We start from the raw sequence: 21,363 nt of genomic DNA on the forward strand, positions 1-21,363 counted from the left end.
AGTAATCCCAAGAAAATGCATCAGCAAACTCCTTCATTAAAGACAAGTACTTACCTTTTGTTTTAGGAGATAGAGACTTTGATAATTTGACCAATTTAGGATTCTTAGTTGTGCCAATGTTAACATCTTCTACTCCCTTTTCAGTAGGAACCATGGCGGGCTTCTTGGCGATATCATCCTTGTCAAATAACTATTCCAAAGGCACCAAGCCTCTTGGAATGTTGTTGTCCTTGAGTTGTAATACTTCAGTGTCAGCTAAATGAATGTGGGAATCATCAAGATTGTATGCATCATCAATGTGAGAATTCTGAAATTCTCCTTCCAACTACAGAAAACTATTTATTTTCTTATCATCACCAAATACTTGCCAAAACCTTATGTTATCTAGGACAGATGGGTGATGCTTAACATGAATGGATTATTTATGACTAGAGTGAAAAGGAATTTTCACCATACTGGCTGTAGTGGAAAGTGAATCAGCTATGAGATTTTGAGTTCTAGGAATAAGAGATAATGTATATTTTGGAAAAGTTTTGAGAATATCAAGTACAACATTGCAATAAGCTCTCATTCTTGGGTGTTTGGCCTGGTATTCCCCTTTGACTTGCTTGATCACTAATTCGGATTTTCCATAAACAAAAAAATTTTTTCCTCCCAACTTTTTCAGAATTTTGAGGCCAACAATCAATGCCTCATATTTTGCATCATTATTTGAAAATTCAAATGCTAGATTGTAAGAACTCATTCTCACATTTGGAGGGATTTTGTTTGGATATGTAATGGCCCAAGTATCCAAACACCAATTCCTACTCCTTCTCTTCTTGATGCATCATCAAACTCCATCGTCCAAAGACCATTTTCTTCATCTGGAAAAATAATTTTTGAACACTGAATTTCTTGATTTTTAGGATCTTGAATGGCTAGCTCAGAACTTTCTATTTTCTGCACTATTCTTTGAATCTCCTCAATAGGATTTGCAGGCTATCTAGATTCCTCACCAACCTCTTTACTTTCTGTTGTGATAATTTCATATATGTTTCCCATTAGGATGGGAACTTTTGAAATTTCTAGTAACTGACTTTCATAATCAACAGAATCCATATCACTAAACAGAATGAAAGAGTCAAGATCAGTATGAACAGCATGTATAGGATGATTGACTAGATTTTCCTTACTGCTAATCATAAATTTCATCTTCTTTTCTCTATAAAGTTTCTGGAGCTATCCAAAAACAGGGATAGTGGCGTATGAAAAGTCAAGATGCAGAGTGCCCTTTAATTTTTCTCCCCAAGATCTCGAAAGTAACATGCCAAACCTAGGATGAATATCAACCACTACAACATTCATAAGTACATTTTTTGTTGGGATTTGGTCTAAGGACACTACCAAGTCTTTAATAATGCCAAGGCATTTCACTCTTCCAGAATCAGAAGAATAAAGATCATGATAATGTCGAGTGATGCTCAATCCTAGTTTATCCATGATGGCTTTAGGCATCAAATTATGAGAGGTGCCAGAATATAGCATAACATTATGAAGGATAAGGTCATGAAGTTTAAGACTCAGATAAAAAGGAGGAATTTCACTATCTTCAGGAGCTCCTTCTAAGGCTAGATCAAAAGGGATGGTTGGCTCATCATCAGCTACATTGACTGTATCAGACATCTGATCAACCCTAAGAATTTTTGCAATCTGGAATTTTATTTGTCATTCCTTGCCAATTCAGTGAGGGGAATGGCTATCCTTAATTTAGAAATTTCATTTTCCAAACTAAAAATATTAGATTGCTTTTCTACCTCTTTTGAAGCGATGTCCTTCCTTTTTGTTTGTCCTTTAGCTTGAGTTTCCTTCTTTTGGCTTTCAGTTTGCATTTCTTTGTCCTTCCTCACATTGCTAGTGGAGGCTTCATTAGTTCTATCCTGATTCTGTGTGACAATAACTTTGTCTTTATTCTGGCCAGTAGGAGGGGTTTCTTTGCTTGGTGCATCCTTCTGCAAATTTTGTATTTTTTGAATTATAGTAACATGCACATTTATGTTTCTTAAATCTTACTGCTTTTGGAGATGACTGAGGAATTCTGATATCCTCTTTGGTACTCTTCAGTCCTATCAGCCAACAAATCTTCGCTTGCAAGCACAAATTGCTAGTCATTTGGTAAAAAAGAGTCTTCAAAAAATTGATCTTCTTCTATTAGGAAAGTATGGAGTTCATATTCTTGGAAGAAGTGATTTTCTTCTACAATTTCTTCTTCATCTTCTTCCTAACCTTCAGTGTAGTTTTGCTGAAATGGAGCTTTTACTTGACCTTGAGGATCTTGATTTCGCTGCTCTCTCCATCGATTTTTGAAATACTATTGCTGCTGTCTGTGAAAGCTAGGATTCCTCACTGATGGTTCAGCTTGTCGATCAGTTATGGATATTTTATCCATCATCCTTTCCATAGTTTTTATCAAGATATCAAGCTTTGCATCAGAAGATGATGCAGGTTATTCTCTGAAAACAAATCTCTTTTACGCCCTCTCTGGCTTTGATTTTGACTTCTTAATGAGTAAATTGGCTTCAACACTGATTGCATTCCGCTGCATCTCTTCAAGAGTAGTTGGGTCTCTTTCTCTGAGATGATAGGCCATCTCTGGATCGAAAGCATCAGGATGATGAAGAAGATACAAACCAGGAGGAGGTTTCATATCATCAGGTATAGAATTGTACACTATATTAAATCTCGATGTGAATTATTGAACTGTTTCGTTAGGGTTCCTTTTCATTGAATTATATTCAACCAATATTTGTAATGGATTTTTCTTCTCTTTCCAATGAGATAGAAACAATTCAATCAATATTTGAGAACTGTTAATGGAATTTGCGACCAGAATTAAAAACCATTTCTTAACATCTCCTGAGAAACTCTGAGCGATAATCCTCATTTTAGCATTCTCCTCATCAATTTCTTCTAAATCAATGAAGTCTATTAACTTGTCAGCATGCTGCTGAGTTGTAATTTCTGCACTTCCATCAAACAAAGGAAGTCTTTGACCATAGTTTTGAGGCAAAGCAGTAAGTTTAGCAGGTAGTAAAAGAGGCGCAAATCTTTCCATGACTGCTGGAGAAAGTGAAGGTGTTACAATGGGTTGTGTAAGTACAGGTGGTGATGAGGATGATGGAACTACTAAAATGGGTTGTAGAGGCAAGGATGGAACGAATGGAGGAGGTAGGAAAGATGATGAAACTAAAGCTTTAGGAGATGTGGTAGATGAGCTTGGAGGTGAAAAAGAGGATGAATCTATGGCTAAGTATTCAAGTTGGTATTGAACAAAAGATTTTTCAGTTTTGATTTGGATTTGGTCAGCAAGGCTTTGAAGCTTATCAAAGTTTAACCACAGTTCATGATCAGTCTTAGCAGACAAAGATTCTGAAGAAAGAGAGTGAGTTTCAACCTTTAAAGGTTCTAGTGTTGTATCAGAGATGCAAGAGTCAGATTTAGACCTTGTAAGTGATAATTCTATCTACTCTTCGAATGGAATTTGCTCAAAGGAAAATAGGTTTTTAGGCATATAAGTTGTTCTTTTAATTTTTTGAACTGCACTTTTAGTGATAGGTAATCTAAGGTTTCTAGGTAGTCTTTCAAGGTCTTCAACAATGAAGGGTGGATTTGGGTCAGGATTTTAACTGGTATGCCTTTTGGAAGCCAGAATGTATACACCCTAAACTGATGAGATTTATGAATTCAGCCTATCTTTGGATACTAGAAACTGAGAGGTACAGAACCACTTCTTGAAAGCTCTTAAGATTTTTCCCAAGGATAATTTAACAATCGTTTCCCCAGCAACGGTGCCAAAAATGTTAGTCCTTACAATCTCCTAGTCTGAAAAGGAAATCGAGAAGGGTAACCTCAAACCACTTCAGCTCAGTAGCTAGCCCTACTGAGCATGAGAGGGATCTCTTTCAGTCTCTTACAAGTGATATGATTTTAAAGAAAATGAATTTTAGGCTAGATATGTGTATTTTTTTGATGAAAATTTGGTTTTTTTAAGGATTTGTTGAACTTAGGGTTTGGAGCCACAAGTAGGTCTAGGCTATGGGAATAGAGGAGCAAACATAAGAAGGAGCTAGATGTTAGAAGCCATGGTGTAATTTGAGTATTTTTCAGTGTAGCATAGAGGATATAGAGTGGAAGAAACTAATGAGCATAAATAAACATGATTTCATTAGTTTAGGAAGAAAAAACACATAACTATGAAAACTAGCTAACAGAGCTTGAAAAACAAGAATTTTGAGTATTTTATCACAAGGAATTCATAGATAGAAGAGATATAATGTAGATAAAGATGTTTAGACCATGAGAAAACAAAAAGAATGAAGTACAAGTACCATGAAGTCATTGGGCTAGAGTTCCTTGAAAATAGCTACAACCTGTGTCTGTATTAGTTGAAAGATGATTACAATGCAAGCCTCCTTCACAAAAAGTTCAAACCCTCTTCTCTTGAGATGAAATAGTACTTATAGACTCTCGTAGACCACTTTCCCAACTTCAAGAGTCAAATTCCTTGGTGGAGGAACTGACTCCAAGATTCTCTCAACCAACAGGTGAGAGTGAGAAGGTGCAACTCAAACACCTCATGAAGAGTTTGATTAGGAGTTTTCTTCTTTTATGAGGCCTAATAAACATCAAAAGAAACCTACGATATTCATTTATTCATGCCTACATCACCTAGCCTTGTAACTTGTCCCATTACATAGAGAATCTTGACTTTGACCAAGTCAGACTAGAAACCAGAAATTTTACAAAATGAGATTTTACATCTAAAAAAACAGAAAGTGCAGAAGTGTAGCGCCAAATTTGAGCTGATTTTTAGGTGCCTTCTAGGGGTCTAAATGAAAATATGAGAGAATGGTCAACTAGCCCTTCAAGTCTAGTTTCTAGAATAGATTGCATTTTTGAATTTGGAGCACGGGAAGACCTTCCAAAATCCATTCTCCCAAGGTCACTTCAGAAGTGCAACGCCTGTCAAAAAATGGTCCAGAATACTATTTTTTGCCACTTTTTTGCACTTTTCTCTCAAACTAAGCCACCTCTTCAAAATCTAGGCAAATGGGTTTTTAGAGGATTACGAGACCTTTCCGAAAATGTAAACCTTTCCTCAAATGGATGCCTCAAGAGAAAGGCCAAATTTCTGAATTTAGACCAAAATTTGCTAAAAAAACTCAAAATGCTCAGAATTGGCTCAAAATTGGAGGGAAGGTGTAAAAATGAGTTTTTTATATCTTCATTGATGCTTCAGCAAGCATCTCCAAGTTTCCCTAATATTTTTGATCTTTTTTGGTATCCTTGAGCTTGTTCTTGATTTGTTTCACTTTGATATTGGCGATCATGTTTTGAGCTTGATAATGATGTGCCATGTGTCTAAGAATTTGATTATCTCTATTTGCCTTCTCCAGGAGCTTCTCTAAGTGTTCATTTACCCTGTTGAGCCAATACTCTTTAATTATTTCTTCTAGGTCAAGGTCTTCATTGAGTAATATTTGTTTTTCTCCTCTTGCAAAGCTTCCTTGAGACCTCTGGTTCTTGATCTTTTTCCTTTCCCTTTCACCCGTGATGCTTCAAGCTCACTTGATGTTATTTTCTCTTTACCTTTACTAGCTTGTTGCATTAACTTAGCCTTCTCATTTTCTAGGATAAATATTTTGCTTTGAGTTGACTGTTTTCTTGTTCAAGGAATGATATAATGAACTTTTCTCTTTCCATATTTATTTCCAGCTCCTTGATTTGGTAGTCCTTGTCCCTGATAGTCTGCTTCATAATTGAAGTCTCATCTTCCTCTTCTAAATCAATAGTCTCTAATTCATGCTCAATTGTCTTCTTATCCTTTGCTGTCGATGCCTGCTTTTTCGATGAAGAAGGCTTGGCCCCTTTCTCTCTGTCAGAAGAAAACACAAGCCTCTGGTCTAGGTAGCTGAATCTTCTCTGCTAGTTTGCTAGATGACCTCATCTTCGTTTGTTGTTTTGGTGCACTTGGGGACTGAGATGCTGCATTTTCCTCATGCCATTTTAGAGATGTTTCTAAAAATCCATACCCCTCTCTGCCAACTAATGAAGAAAAATGGTTTTGATGAGATTGTGATGGAACAAGCTTGGAGAGTGCTCTTTGTCCTTAAATTGTATCTTTTTAGACATTTTTGAAATACTCCTGAATAGGTAATTGCACACTGTTGAGTGGCTTTTGAGATGTGAAATGCATCAAGAGGCAAATATGATAGGCATACAACCTTGAAAATCTACCTTCACAGGTAAAGAACCTCATGATGGTCTTCATTAAAGGGGCATACTTCTCAAGAAAACATTTGAAAGGCATAAGGTGAGTATGTGTATCTCTATATGGAGTCTTTAAGAAGGGCTTATAATTTTCAAGATCTAAACTCATTCCCTTGAACAAGTATTTTCCATTGTCTGGTAAATCAGTTGCTAGTGAGATGGAGGCCATTGAGAAGCTAAAATCAATACCAGTAATGACATTAGTCTCCCCTTCAAATGTGTAGCTACCCAATCTATCAACTGCTCATAAAACCATGCTTCACTTACTCTTTTACAAAACTCCAAACAGTGAACATCCTCAAAGAACTGCTTGATGAAAGGATAGGAGTTGATTTTGTTGCAATCTGATGGTTCATATCTAAGAATCCTCCCTCCTTTGTGTTGTCTCTTTCTTTTTGGTGAAGAATCAATCTCCATGACGACACAAAGTCCCAAGAGCAGGAAGTGAAAATAGATGTGACGTGAGTATGAAAACGAAGTGATATGTGAGAGATTTTGACAAAATGATGGGAGGGGTTTTGTGAAAGATGAGATTGCTTTGAAAAAATGATGGAAATGTGTGAGGAAAAAAGTGCACAAATGTGGCTGCTTGTAAGTGAGACCAAGAAGGTTTATGATGTGATTTTCCCAAAATAACTCTAGGAATGAGCTAGGGTTTTGTTTTTTTAGTGTTTAAACTTGGTTTGGAGGTGGATGGACTGGTCAAAATGACTCATCATACATGTGTGTAGGTGTAGAATGTCAATTTACATGTTTAGGAGATGAAAAATTGTGATGACCATTTCTACCCTAGCATTTCTCATGGAACTTTTGCTACAAACCCTAGCTTGAGAAATTATTGACATGGAATGCAAATGGGAAAGAAAAAAAAGAGGGAAATGGTGTACTTAATTGTTCCTCAGCCTTAGAAAGCAATTGGACTGAGTTTGAAAGAGAAATTTTTGAATTTTGGGAAAATTTGGGTGAATTTCGGGCACTCTCTCCTGCGCGCAGTGCAGTTCTCCTACGCACAACACCAAAGCGCAGCACAGTTTAGCTATACACAGGGCCTGCCTCCAAAACGCAGTGCAGTGTATCTACGCGCAACGCCTTCAATTTTTGGCCAATTTCTCCTAGGGAAAGAGATTTTTTGCTTTTTTAGGTGAGTGAGCTCGATGATGAGGAGTGAATGAGACATGAATGAAAATGTTTTGAGTCTTTTTGAGTTTATATAGGGGTAATTTCTTCACTTTTTGAAAAAGAGAAAAGAAACTAATCCTCCTTTGTGTGTTGATTTCACTTTTTGAAGGCAGATTTTAACTTTACCATTGCAAATATGTTTTTTGCATCTCCTAACTGCTAATGCTTTCTTCTTCTGAAACTTTGATGTCATGAAAATGTGAATAAATCATGTTTCATTTCTTCAACTGTTTGTTTTGTCATGTTTGACTTATTTTTGATTTTTTTATGGAAATGGTGGACCTTGGGGACCCTTGTGACCTAATGGATGACCTATGACCTAATGGAATGATGATGATGACTTGACCCATTTTCATGGTGTATGATAAGAAACCAGCATGAGTGAAATTTCAGACAATGACTCCATCTTGGACTGACCATACAATGACCAAATTTGCTATGTAAACCTAGTAAAAGAAAAATTTGATGATGAAAGCCTAAAAATATCATGGTAAAAGCATTTTTTTTTATCCAGGTGACAGGCTAACAAGACTAACACTAATACAAGGAAAAGGTCTGCTCGAAGTTGGATAAGATGCTTGAGGAAGGTATTATTGAATCTATGGAATTTGAGTGGGTGAACTCGTTGGTGGTTCAAAAAAATAAACAGAAGGGAGAAATAAGGATTTGCATAGATCTCAAGAAACTTAAGCCATGATCATTTTTTGACACCATTTACTAATGAGGTCTTGGATAACGTTGGAGGGTAGGAGGCCTACTCATTTACTGATGGATATTTGGGGTACCGTCAGATCAAGATTGCACTAGAGGATAGGAGAAAAACAAACTTCATGACTAAATGGGGTTGTTTTCAGTATACTGTCATTCCGTTTGGACTCAATAATGCACCCACAATATTCTCTCGTGTAGTTATATCAATGTTTAAAGAGTTCACCCATAAGTTCTTGGAAGTGTATTTTGATGACTAGACGGTGTTTGACTTAGTGAAGTTCCCTGTAGAAAGTTTGCGCTTGATGATGGATACATACTGTAGATATCGGATCATGCTGAACCTAAAGAAGTGTCTATTCTGTGTCCCTTTTGGGATCCTGTTGGGTCATGTGGTGTGAATGAAAGGGATGATGGTGGATGCTGCCAAGATTGTGGTGATAGTAAATTTGGAGACCCCAAGAAGTGTTAAGCAACTGCTCGTAATGATTGGGCATACAAGATATTACAAGAAATTCATCAAGGCTTATGCCCAGATTACTGCACCTATGGAGAAACTGCTGAAGAAGGATGCTACATTCTTCTGGGATGAAGAATGTCAACACAGTTTGGATGTATTGAAGGAAAATATGGTGACCGCAGGGATTTTGGTCTTCCCGGATTGGAAAAAGGAATTTCATGTTCATGTCGATGTCTCGTGCCTTGCGTTGGAAGTAGTGCTAACACAAGCCGGTGAAGGAGAGATGGACCACCCTATAGCCTTCGCGAGTAGGAAATTATCAAAGGCCAAGAATAACAATAGAGCACGAAGGATTGGATATGGTGTATGTGCTTCAAAATATCAGGCACTACTTGTTGGGTGGAAATTTTAAAATGTACATAGATCATTCTACCTTGAAATACCTAGCCAATAAGCCTGTGTTGGGGGGAACATCTGCCAATGGTTGTTTTTATTCTAGGAGTATGAATTCGAGGTGATTGTGAAGGCAGGTAGGTTGAATGAAGAACCTACCCATCCGTCGCGGGTTGAGATAGGGGAGGAGCCTACTAATTTGGAGGAGGGACTGCCTGATGTGCACCTCTTCACAGTGCGTGTAGTAGATAATCAATTTGCAGATATTATCCAATTTTTTAATACAGGAACGACACCATAAGAATGCACTAGCCAACAAAAGAAGGAGTTAGTAGTGCATGTGATGAATTTCTCTTTGATTGCAGGACATTTATATAAGATGGGCGTAGACGAGATATTGCGATGGTATGTGATAGATTTTTAATGAAATAGCATCCTCATTGAAGCTCATGGAGGAGATGTGGGAGGACATTATGTAGGAAAAGCGATAGTGTAGAAAATTTTGTGCATGGGTTTGTGGTGGCCTACACTGCATAAATATTATAGAACATATTGTAGGGCATGCAATGCATGTCAACGAATGGGAAGACCATCACGAAGGGACGAGTTGCCACTGAATCCTCAAGTATCATTGCAACCATTTGAAAAATGGGCAATTGATTTCGTTGGGCCCATTTAACCCCCAGGATAGAAGACAGGTGCATGCTACATCATCACTGCAATGAAGTATATAACCAAATGGGCTGAGGCACAACCAGTGAAGGATTGTACAGGGGCTACAGCTGCAAAGCTCTTTTTTGAATATGTATTAACCAGATTTTGCTGCCCAAAAGTGTTGATGAGTGATTGGGGTACGCACTTCCTCAATGAAACGTTTAGTGCGGTGACCAAAGAGTTCTAGATTTATCATCAAAATAGCACACCATATCATCCTCAAGCTAATGGAATGGTTGAAGCCTTCAATAAGATATTGGAGAATGCGCCAATGAAGATTTGTAATGCACAATGAAATGATTTGGATGTGCATGTACCTGCAGTGCTATGGGCATACAAGATTACTTGTAAAAATCTAACAAGTTAGATACCTTTTCGATTTGTCTATGATGTAGAGGCTATGATGCCAACAAAATATATTGTGCCTATTCTATGCATAGTAGCTTTCACAGGTATGGAAGATCGCAAAGCCTTGGAATAACGACTCGCGCAGCTAATGGAGCTTGAAGAAGATAGATTCTTGGCTGGATTCTGCCAGAAATATAGAAGGAGTGCGAAAAAGCATGGCACGATCGACACATAAAGTCTCACACGTTCAAGGTAAACGATTTAATATTGTTGTATGATAGAAACTTCACCAAGTTTCTAAGGAAATTTTAGATGCACTTGCTTGGGCCATATGTTATCAAAGCGATTACAAATGGAGGCGAAGTTGAATTCGTGAAGCTGAATGGAGAAGCTTTTCCAAGAAAGGTGAATTGAAGCTGATTGAAGCCATACACAAGGGATCTGACTCAGTGAATATATGATGGTAGGATAGTCTTAGTACCCCAGACAATTGTAATGGAGCACAGGACTATAAACTACACTACCCGGGTTGGAGGACGAGGACTACACGGCAGGGGGGCTGCGTGGAGTTTGTTGAAGTTACAGTCTAAGAAGGTGCACACAGGGAGCTGCGCTATGAAGGGAAGTGCCACGAAACACAGTAGGAAAGTGACCATTGGAGTCATTGTTCATGATTTAACTGCTAGTAGATGGTTAAGAGGAGTGGGATGGTAGCATTTAAGGATAAACAATTTGAAGATCTACAGTCAAAATAGCATTAATGATTGAATTTTGGGGGGAACGATTGGATTTGAATTAAAAAACCCCTATAAATTACGTGTTTCAGTCCAACAGAGAAGACTTTTCACACTTAGAATTTTTGAGCTAATTTGTCTGTTGGTTATGAGCTGGTCATTTTTTGAGGATTTGGTTGCGAGCCCTACGTTTTCCAATCTACCAGAGTTCAACCAGAAGTTTATTCCTGAAACCATGTTACGACAAAGCCCTGCTGAGACTACGAGGACTGGGGGAGAGGTTGCGTCAGAAGGATCCACTCCAGAGGTTGTGAATGTGGAAATTCTGGCACTTGTGCCTACTAGAGAAACCTACAAGTCAAAGAAAGATAAGTATAAGAATCTGGTGCTAGTGCGCGAGTCACCCAGAAAACATGCTTCTACTCAAAAGCAAAAGAAGGACAAGAAACTTGAGAGGGTTGTTGATTTGGAGCCTGAGGAGGGATAGGGCACCGAGGAAATTGAAACTCAGGGAGTGGAGCCCTTTATCAAGTTACCTTATTATATCCCTCCATGCAAAGGGAAGACAAAGGTCACCAAGGACCTATATTCTGACAAGTTCATCATCTCTATGATGCTGCTGCTACACCAAGTTCCCTTTGAAGGTCCACGCCTTGTGCAAATTCTCCTCTTGAGGATGGAGGATTGCGACCTAGAGGAGCATGAGAGGTTCCCACACCTAGCAATTGAAAATTATATGAAGCATTTTTACTACTATTATTTAGGTGTCATGGAGTTGAAGACAATGGAATGGATCCGCATAGTGGAAAAATTTAGGGTTATTGAACCTGTTATGGGTACCCGACTATCACGCACTATGATAAAAACCACATGTGTGTGGAAATTACTTACTCTCGTGCACGATGGGTGCTTATGGCTAGGAGCACTTATACCCATCATGGACATGCTCATCCACAGGATCACGCACTTGCTGCATGAGGGCTTGAATCTGGCCAAGGAGATTGGTGAAAAAGGAGTTTGAGCTGGCGAAAAAGTCGTGCGGCTATTCAATCACGTCTATCAATGATCCCACAGTGAAGATTTCCACTCAAATATTGGCTAGAAAGGTTATGAGGAAGTGCCACGCAGATGAGGTTATCTCGCTTGTGGTATCATTAGCTGCACAATGTGCGAAAGGCGTTCAGTTTAACTAGTCGTAGTACTTATGCAGTGAATTCCTTGTGAATTGTTGTGAAGTACAGGATGAGAGAAAACCCTTCCACTATGCGTGGCTGCTACTCTCCATTGTGTTGGTCACATGGGAGCTATCGGAGGACAGCCATATTCCTCTGATGAAGGAAGGATTGATGGAGGCCACGCAGTTTGCCTCTGTCTAGGCCACGAAGGATCCCGCGTGAGTCACAGAAACAAAAATATTTTGGGTCTTGATGGAAATGAGTTTCCGCATAGCCATAAATTAGCAACCAAGGTTGTCCCCAACCTTGTATGAGCAATTTTTTATAGTATGTCGCATTCAAAGATAACTTCCACCATGTCTACATTCAGGCATGTAAAGACCTGCAGAAGAAATGGTATGACTTTCCATGCTTGGTTACAGATCATGACATACATGAGGTGATCAAGTGCTGGCCAGAAAATTGGCACGCCCCATCAGATTTGGATGCAAGAACCAAGAAGGGCGTGATCAGCTCATCTAAGAAGAAGAGGAAGGATGTATCAAAGCAGGCTGTGAAAAAGTTGGCCACGCAGCGAAAAAAGGAAGTCACAGAAACGGCTCGGATGGAGAAGGAGAGCGCTCCAAAGGAGCAAGTCAAGAAAGAGTAGCCTGAATCACAAAGAAGCGGTAAGTCCCTTTCACCTGTGACAAAGGAGAAAGAACAATATGAACATGACAGTGGAGGATATGAGGGGCATAACACCCCATTTTGGCTGTGGAAGCACAGAGAGTAGCAATAGGAGGGTGCCCATAAGAAGCAGAAGTTAGATAAAAAGCAAGTGGATCCCATGACCTTAACGGAGGGTGATCTCGATGAGACTAGCAACAAAGTTCGGGATACTACAACTAATTTGTTGCAGCAATTCAAACAACAAGACATGGAGATGCTGGGAGCATCCAAAAGTATCTGCATGAACTGCAGATCCAAACTAGCAGGATACAGGTGGGCGCAGGTCAAGCGAGTGTAGCACAAATGAGCCTGGTACCAGGGACAAGTCAAGGTACAGAATTGGTAAGGAAAGTCGACCTTTGATCAATTTCACTACTAGAAGGGTCACTACGGGCAGAATTAGCCAATGACTGAGTTATTTTCAGCACCCTTAAGGACACTGCTTTGAAAATTTCAACACTCCCCAACAAATTTATTCATGCATTGCAGATAGGAGTAACATAGGAATTGAGAGCTCGGGAGCAGCGCGCTCTCAGTTTAATCGGCGAGTACCAAGTGAAAAATGAAAAAAATTTCACCAAAAAGATATAGAACCTGAAGGAGACAGTTACTATCCAGGCACAAAATTCCAAGATGATGGTTGTGGTAGCAGAAGCATGTAGAATAGTTCCAAAGTTACACATACCCGAGAATGCACAACCGGAGGTAAAAATATGCAAATTAGTTGCAGTCATCCGTGAGGAAAAGTGAGAGGTTGGGAGAGTTCACTTTGAACTCAACATGAAAATCACAGAGCTGCAGCTCAAAACATAGCCTTTGACTCTGCCCGAGATTAGGGAGCAGCGCGGAGCCACTAAAAAATAAGGAATGACCACTTTGGATGCCGCAGTCACTGACTTCTTTGCCTTATTTGAAGAGGCAATGAGATTAGTAACGACTCTACAGGAAGATCCAACCCTCTAGATGTTGAACACAGAAGTTTGTGAGCTGTAGAAGCAGTATGATGACATCTGGGTGATGACGTGCTCAATTACTCTAGCAAAATGCCTCTCCAAGTTGTAGGAGGGGAAGCAACGCTACGCATAGGCAGAAGAAACCCAACAAAAGGAGGTCGTGCTTAAGGCCTGATTGGGACCTTGGTTAGATGAAGCTTACCAAGTAACAACCAACATTCAGGAGAGGTTGATGGTCTTGCAGCAAACATAGCAAAAGATCAAGCTGGTCACGAAAGGACCAGCTACAGAGCACCTCGTCGAAGAAGTCAAGCAGGCAACTAGGTAGAGCGCTGCTGAGGTAGAAGTTGTGCACATGGAGCTAAGGGATCTTTTCAACAAGATGACCATGCTAGCTGAGTGACTCGAGGGCATGTCATGACCTTTGTGTTGGGGGCCCGTTGGGATGGGGTCCCCTAGGTCATTTTTGGGGTTAAAACCCCAAGTTTTGATGTAAATTTGATAAAAATATGTAAAGTCTCCTCAATTTGTGGATGTGGAGCGCCTAGCTGGTGAGGAGTCAAAAAGGGTTTTAACCCATCATCTATGTAAAATTGAGTCAGTTTTGAGATCCACCCATGGTACGCGAACCATGGGATTGTATAAATAGAGGTGTCTTAGAGAGTCTAAGGGAGAAGAATGAATGATGGTTGTAATGGGTCAATAGAAGATAATGCAGAGAAGTGAGTTGTAGAGGAAGAAAATGCCCTACAACTGAGTGTGCAGAGGCCTAGAGTAGAGTATATAGCTGAGTGCATGGACCCTTTCAACTGAGTGCATAGGGAAGTTTTGAGTCTATAACATTGTATTGAATATCAATTAAGAAGACTATTGGAGTAATTGATGTGTTTATCTGTTTACTTTTGTTATTTATGTTTGCAATATATGTTGTGATGGAATAAATGTCTTTATGAAATATTGATGTAGTGATGCATGACTTTGATGGATAAGTCTTACTAACTGTACGCAAGACCTATTAAATATTACGTGAAGATTATAATACATTATGCGGTGTTTATTGAATACTTAAGTATATATGTACCAATTCAAATCTAGGGTTGCTTTATGGTGTTCGTAAGTGAATGTCTCAGCTGTTAAGGGTCCACAAAACCCTATCATAGACCTTCGTGAAGGTCTAAGGGTCATTTAAGTGAATATGCAGTACCAAGCCTTAGGGGTTTATAGGTCTATGCAAAGGCAGATCTAGGGCGATAAAAGACATCACACTAATCTCTGGATGCGAAAACTTGGTTCCAGCATCCCCCCATACTACTTTAGGTGAGACTTCAGCCTCTGATACAAATGTTGATGCTGAAAGGGCTCGTAGTGTAGGATTTTGTTTGGCACAATTAACTCTGAACCTCAGTCAGGACCCACTAAGTCAACAATGTGGAGAAGGTAAATGGTTTAAAATACTCTAAAGAAATATGGGATATATTGGGGATCTATTTTAGTGGTTATAATAGCAACAACAATGTCGAGTTAGATAAGATAAACAAAAGGAAATAAAAGAAGAATGGATCGAAGAAAGAAGGGACTCAGATTAAAGGTACAATTCCTTAGTGAAAGTTTTAATAGATTAGAGTGACAAATCAGAAACTAAAGCCTCAACCGAATGAGGTGTGCTACAAGAGAGCATATATGAAATTAAAAATATGTATGATTTATGTATGAGGTAAGATTTTAATTGATTTGATGATTTTCATAGTGAAGAAGACTCTGATTACATGCTCCTTGAGGAAAAATATGAGTCAAAAATGGTGGTGAATGAGAAATTATATTTTGAAGTGAGTAGACTAATAGTTACATGTAGGGATCATTATAAGATTTTGTAGATGTTTGATGAAATGGAAAATGCGCTTAAAGAATATATCCTTAGGCTAAGTATTTAGTTGCAAGAATTTAGGAGAATAGAGGATACATTGACCAATCAACTAAAGGAGAAAGAAGGATGAATTGAATATTTGGAAGGTGAATTGGTCTTCGTGTGGAAACACCAACTGAACAAAGATAAGAGTACTAATATCTTGTTCAAGCCAAAAATACCTTATGATCATATGTAGTCCTAACTTTGGAGAGTCTAGCTCACAACTAGGTAGAAAATACAATGAAGATCTAAGGAAGCCTATTGAGGAGAATTACACCATCATAGGAAGCAACAATGGAGAGAGTCAACATATCCAACAAGAACTACCAAGAAGAGATGCAAGGGAAGTAATCATATCAAGAAGATATTTCACTCCTAGAGTTGATAATAGTTGATTTCAGAGGACGATCTAAAACTCCTTTGCACCCTTGATAAACGAGGTTGAGTGCTTCATTTGTCACAATTTTGGACATTCAGTAGATACCTATAAGAGAATAATGTACACATCTTTGTAGAAATTTTATCGGGAAAGAAGATGACCCACCTTTAGGTATGCATCTTCATTTTAATGGTTACTGTTAGTCTCGTATCATGTTTGGCCACAAGGCCATTGATTGTAGATCTTGTATGAGGAGATGGAGATCGAGCATGAGAAATAGAAGATCAAATCCCTTAGCCTCATCTCTTGGTCATAGAATGTTATGTGTGTCATTGTTTTATGTACATGGAAAAATATTGTAATATTCTTAGATCCTTTAGGCCATCTAGTTAAAAGGAGCAGACAAAGGAGAATTCTCAACAAAGGAATGAACCAAGAACCATGTGGAAGAAAAGAGAGGAGAAATTAGGAAGGTGTGGAATTTCTCTTTTATCGTGTGAGGATATTGATAAGTGGTACATTTATAGCAGATGTTCACACCATATGTCAAGAGATAAGATAATATTTCACTTTATGAAGAAAATAAATAGTGGCCATGTTGTTTTTGAAGGTAATGAACCAGTGAAAGTGTTGGGAAGTGATAAAGACAACCTTGGTGAAAAGAGGACCAATGCGGATGATGTGTGGTTTATTGATGATCTAAAGCACAATATGATATATACTTATACAATAATACAACAGACTATAGACACAAAAATAAGCATCGAGATGCAGCATAAATAAAACTTCATTTCATTAATATCAAAGAACTGAAATAGGCTTACATAAAGAATGGAAATAAACTAGCTCGAGTGATAGTAACGTATCTATGAGAAGAGATGTCGTCCATACATGCCTTTGAACTATGTTACAATGAAGCTTGAAGGGGTATTTATTTTTGAGAAACAATGGAAAACCCTAAACATCCAAAAACCTAACCCTAGGAGATGAAGTGCCAAAACTATGGGCCCTGTTGGGGTAAGTTGTTACATGCGCATCCTGGGGTCATAACTATGGCATATGATCTCTGTTTGACATGCCTGATATGTCGTTAGAAATATATATCTGATCACTACAAATTTCAACTAGAAACATAAGTTAAAGACAAATTGTTGTCTGTTTTCCATAAAAACATCGTTTAGGGCCTCACAACGGCGCCGGAATTCATGACCCAAGAAACTAGCAAAAATAATAAAGTGTGCTACAATTAACGAAACTGAAAAAAAAAAAAAAAAAAATAATGGTGGGGGTCCAAGTGAATAGTTGGGTGCTCAAAAATATCCACCTAGATCATGATATCTTGAGCATGAGCCAGATGTTTTATGGAGGCAGGGAAGTGGTCTTCAACTCCAATTCATTTGGAAAGAAGGGTCAAGGAGATACATTTCTAAAGGACTCAAGACACTAGGTAATATGTATGTGTTGAAAGGAAGAGTGAGAAGAAAGAATATTTCAAAGAACAAATCTTCATCATCAAATTATAACTAGGAGAGAGAAGCTCCTATTGTAGTCTTTCCTTACATGATAGATCTATCTAGACTGCAAAAATGCATGGGAGGCCTTCATGGCCTCAGGGGGAGCATATGGAAGAGTATGGAAACATGGATATGTGTATGATTTGTGTCAGCAATAACATGTTTGATCATGAGTCTACTTGTACATATAGGTCCACACAATTAACATGATCATTAGAGGTATAATGAGTTTAAGGGGAGTTATGCTTTCAATCATTTTTATTATAGAAAAATTATTCTTTTGTTAACATGAGATGGAAGTTGTGAATTAACCGTGTATGTAACTATTCATGATCATCATTTTCATTGGTTGTGTCTCCATAGATTTTGTCATGCATTGAAGTGAAATTTATAGTGAGTTGTAATGATCATGCATGGGATGTAGGGTATCATGATTCAACCATGTACTTGTTTTATCTGTATATTATATTTGTTGAGTCATGTCCTAACTGTTAGGTGTGTGTTATATTCTTTCCCTGACTACCCCACACACGGAGGGGTCATAGGGAGGGCATTATCCCCCCCTGCACACTGCGCCAGGTGTAGCAGGGGGATGGTAGTCCCCCTGCATAAGGTCTATGGCAGTGCCCCGATAAAAGTTTTTTAGACCCTATATTAGGTGAACAGACCTACCTATGGTTTTGTGCATGGATTTCACACATGGTTTTGGGCATGATGGTTTTCTGTCCATGGTGTTTTGTAGATCCGGTTAAGGGAACTATAGATATGTTCTAATCTAGTGTTAATGGATTGGAGTTTATGGATGCTTTGTCATGTATATATATGTATTGTAGGATTGAAATGAATATAATGAAAAATCAATCTAGTATTCGTAGTTTTGGGATCCAAGGGAAAATATTTGTGCATAGTTTTGTTATGTTTTATGCTCTTGCCATTGTTTTTTCTTTTTAGAATTTGTATGCAAGTAATTTTTGTATGGGGTTAAAACCTACATTTGGTATTAGAGTTATTTTGGCTTCAAGGGGACGCATTTTCTGCTGAGAGGTTTTTCTTAGGCTTGTGGTAGATCATGTTTAGTGGGTGATCTGCAGGATTGTTTCTTGTGGTGAAATAAGATGGTGAGCGGTGGAAAGATAGAGATTGATAAATTAATGGTAAATGTTTTGAGTTTTGGAAACTCAATATGGAGGATCTGCTGGTGGATAAAGATTAGTGGATTGTGGTAGATCCTGGTACTAAAGCAACAACATTGTTAGCTGAAGACTGGGCGAAGTTGGATCAGAAGGTAAATAGCATAATACAATTGTGTGTCTCAGATTTAGTATTGCTTAATGTATCAGGGGAAGCTTCAACGAAGGCTTTGTGGGACAAGTTAGGAATGTTTTACCAATTTAAGTCTTTGGTGAAAAAATTCTTCCTATGGAAAAAGTTGTATAACGATGAAATATGTAGACTCGGTTATAGAGCATTTGAACACCTTTAATACTATGGTAATCCAGTTATTATCTGTTGATACTAAGATTTTAGATGAATATAAGTGCATTATTTTATTGTGTTATCTACCAGATTCGTGGGATAGTCTGGTTGTTGCAATAGGTAGAAATGCAATTGCCTTGAAGTTTGATGAAATAGTCTCATCCTTGATGTCGAAGGATATGAGAGAGAAAAATATGGAGGGACAGAATGGTGATGCCTTGTCTTTGCAAGGATGGTCCTAGAACATAAACAAAAATAAGTCATCGATTGGGAGATCTAAATCTAAAGGGAGATCTAAATCTCTAGGAAAACTTGTAAAGGTGTGCTGGAAATGTGGAAAGGAAGGGCACTTCAAAAGGGACTTTAAATCTAAAGCTCTTAAGAAAGGAAAGGGATATGATGATTCTCCTTCTACAGAGGTGAAAGCAACCTTAGATGAGGTGGCGATGTGTACTTTCCTTATTCCTCAAATACACATGTAGAATAGGAGGCATGGTTGATTGAATTAGGTGCATCCTTTCACTTCAGTCCCAAAGGGAGTGGTTCTGCAATTATGAGAAATATGATGGTGATGATGTCTTCGTAGGGGATGAAAGGAAGGCTAGAATTGTCAGTCATGGAAAATTCAAGTTTAAATTTCAAGGTGGAAGGACTAGAACACTTCCCAGTGTTCTACATATTCCTGCATTGGCCCGAACTCATATTTTTGTAAGCAATATCGATGATGAAGGTGTAAAAATAGTATTCGAGAAAGATACATTCAAGATGGTTGGGGGAGACCTGGTATTTATGTGGGGAGTTTGGAACTCTATACAAGCTTTAGGGTAGCACTATTATTGATGGGTACAATAGTTTTGTGGTTCCTGTAAGTGGAGCAAAAAATCTAGTGATCTTTGGAGAAAAGACCATGCTATGGAATCAAAGGCTTGGACATATTGGAGAGTAGGGCCTTCAAATAATTCATGGTAATGATATGGTAGAAGGTATGTCTAATTTCTCTTTCAATTTTGATTTCTATGAAAATTATGTATATGGGACGCAGAATCGGGTGGGTTTCCCCTCTGGTGCTAAGAGGGAGAAACAAATATTAGAGCTTGTGCACAGTGATGTGTTTGGACCTGTGTCGGTTCCATCACTGAGTAAGTCTATGTACTATGCATCATTTATAGATGACTTCTCAAGGAATACATGGATATATTTCCTTAGGAAGAAATTTGAAGTCTTTGATAGGTTTAAAGAATTTAAGGCTCTAGTGGAAAACTAGACAGAGAAGAAGATAAAGGTGTTGAGGACTGATAACAGTGGAGAATTTTGCAAGATGGAATTTGAAGAGTTTTGTAATAATTGTGGTATAGCACGTCATAAGACTAATCCATACACACCTCAACAAAATGGATTTGTAAAAATAATGAACCAGGCATTGATGGAAAAGGCAAGAAGCATGATCAGTGGTGTTGAGTTAGGAGAAGAATTATGGGCAGAGGCGGTGGAGACTGCATGTTACCTGGTTAATAGATCATCTTCATCAGCATTGGAGGATAAGACTCCACAAGAAGTATGGATTGGTAAGAAACCTTTTCTTTCACAACTGAGGGTATTTGAATGTGATGCATATGTACATGTTCCAAAGGAGAAAATAACAAAGTTTGAAAGTAAATCTGAAAGGTACATCTTTATTGGGTATAAGGATGGTTTAAAAGGTTATAAGCTTTGGGACCAAAAAACAAGGAAGGTTGTGTAAAATTGAGATGTGGTGTTTAGAGAGGTTAAATATCTTATTAAACATTAATTCCTACCAAAGGAACCTGAGAACATAGAGTTTGAGCTAAATGAGGAAGAATCAGACTCTACAGCAGAAGAGGAATTAGAAGATGAAGAACTACAAAATCCAAATGTGAGAAGATCAGTTCGAGAAATAAGGAAGCTAGAAAGGTATCATCCATCTGCTTTCCATTCAAAATTTTCTTTATCGATTACTGATGATGATCCTAGAACTATGAGGGAAGTAGTAGATTCAAAGGATGGGAAACTCTAGAAAGAGGCCATGGTTGACGAAATGGCATCTTTGCACAAAAATGAGGCTTGGGATCTAGTGGATTTGTCAGCTGGAAGGAAACCGATGGGCAAAAAACAGGTGTTTAAGAAGAAGATAAATGAAGAAGGCAACGTGTAGAAATAAAAATCTCGGTTGGTAGCAAAAGGTTATTCCCAAGTGTCGGGAATTGATTTTGGTGATATTTTTCCTCCTGTTTCTAAGGTAGCTTCTATTAGATTACTTTTATTTATTGTTGCTACTTTTGATTTTTAGGTAGAATAGATGGATGTGAAGACAACATTTCTTCATGGGGATCTCGAAGAATATATCTACATGAAGCAACCTAAAGGCTTTGTGGTGAAGGGTAAG

The 21,363-nt window shown here is 38.3% G+C and overlaps 1 pseudogene; it reads left to right on the forward strand.

Moving 5' to 3' along the window:
* The first annotated feature begins 3,092 nt into the window (after positions 1-3,092).
* Positions 3,093-21,363, forward strand: part of LOC149168665 (protein argonaute 7 pseudogene) — a 51,249-nt pseudogene continuing 32,978 nt past the window's right edge.

Source organism: Pinus tabuliformis, chromosome 4_2 (assembly GCF_031772625.1).
Source record: "Pinus tabuliformis cultivar Carrire ecotype Pingquan chromosome 4_2, CPIR1, whole genome shotgun sequence".
Taxonomy (NCBI): Eukaryota; Viridiplantae; Streptophyta; class Pinopsida; order Pinales; family Pinaceae; genus Pinus; species Pinus tabuliformis.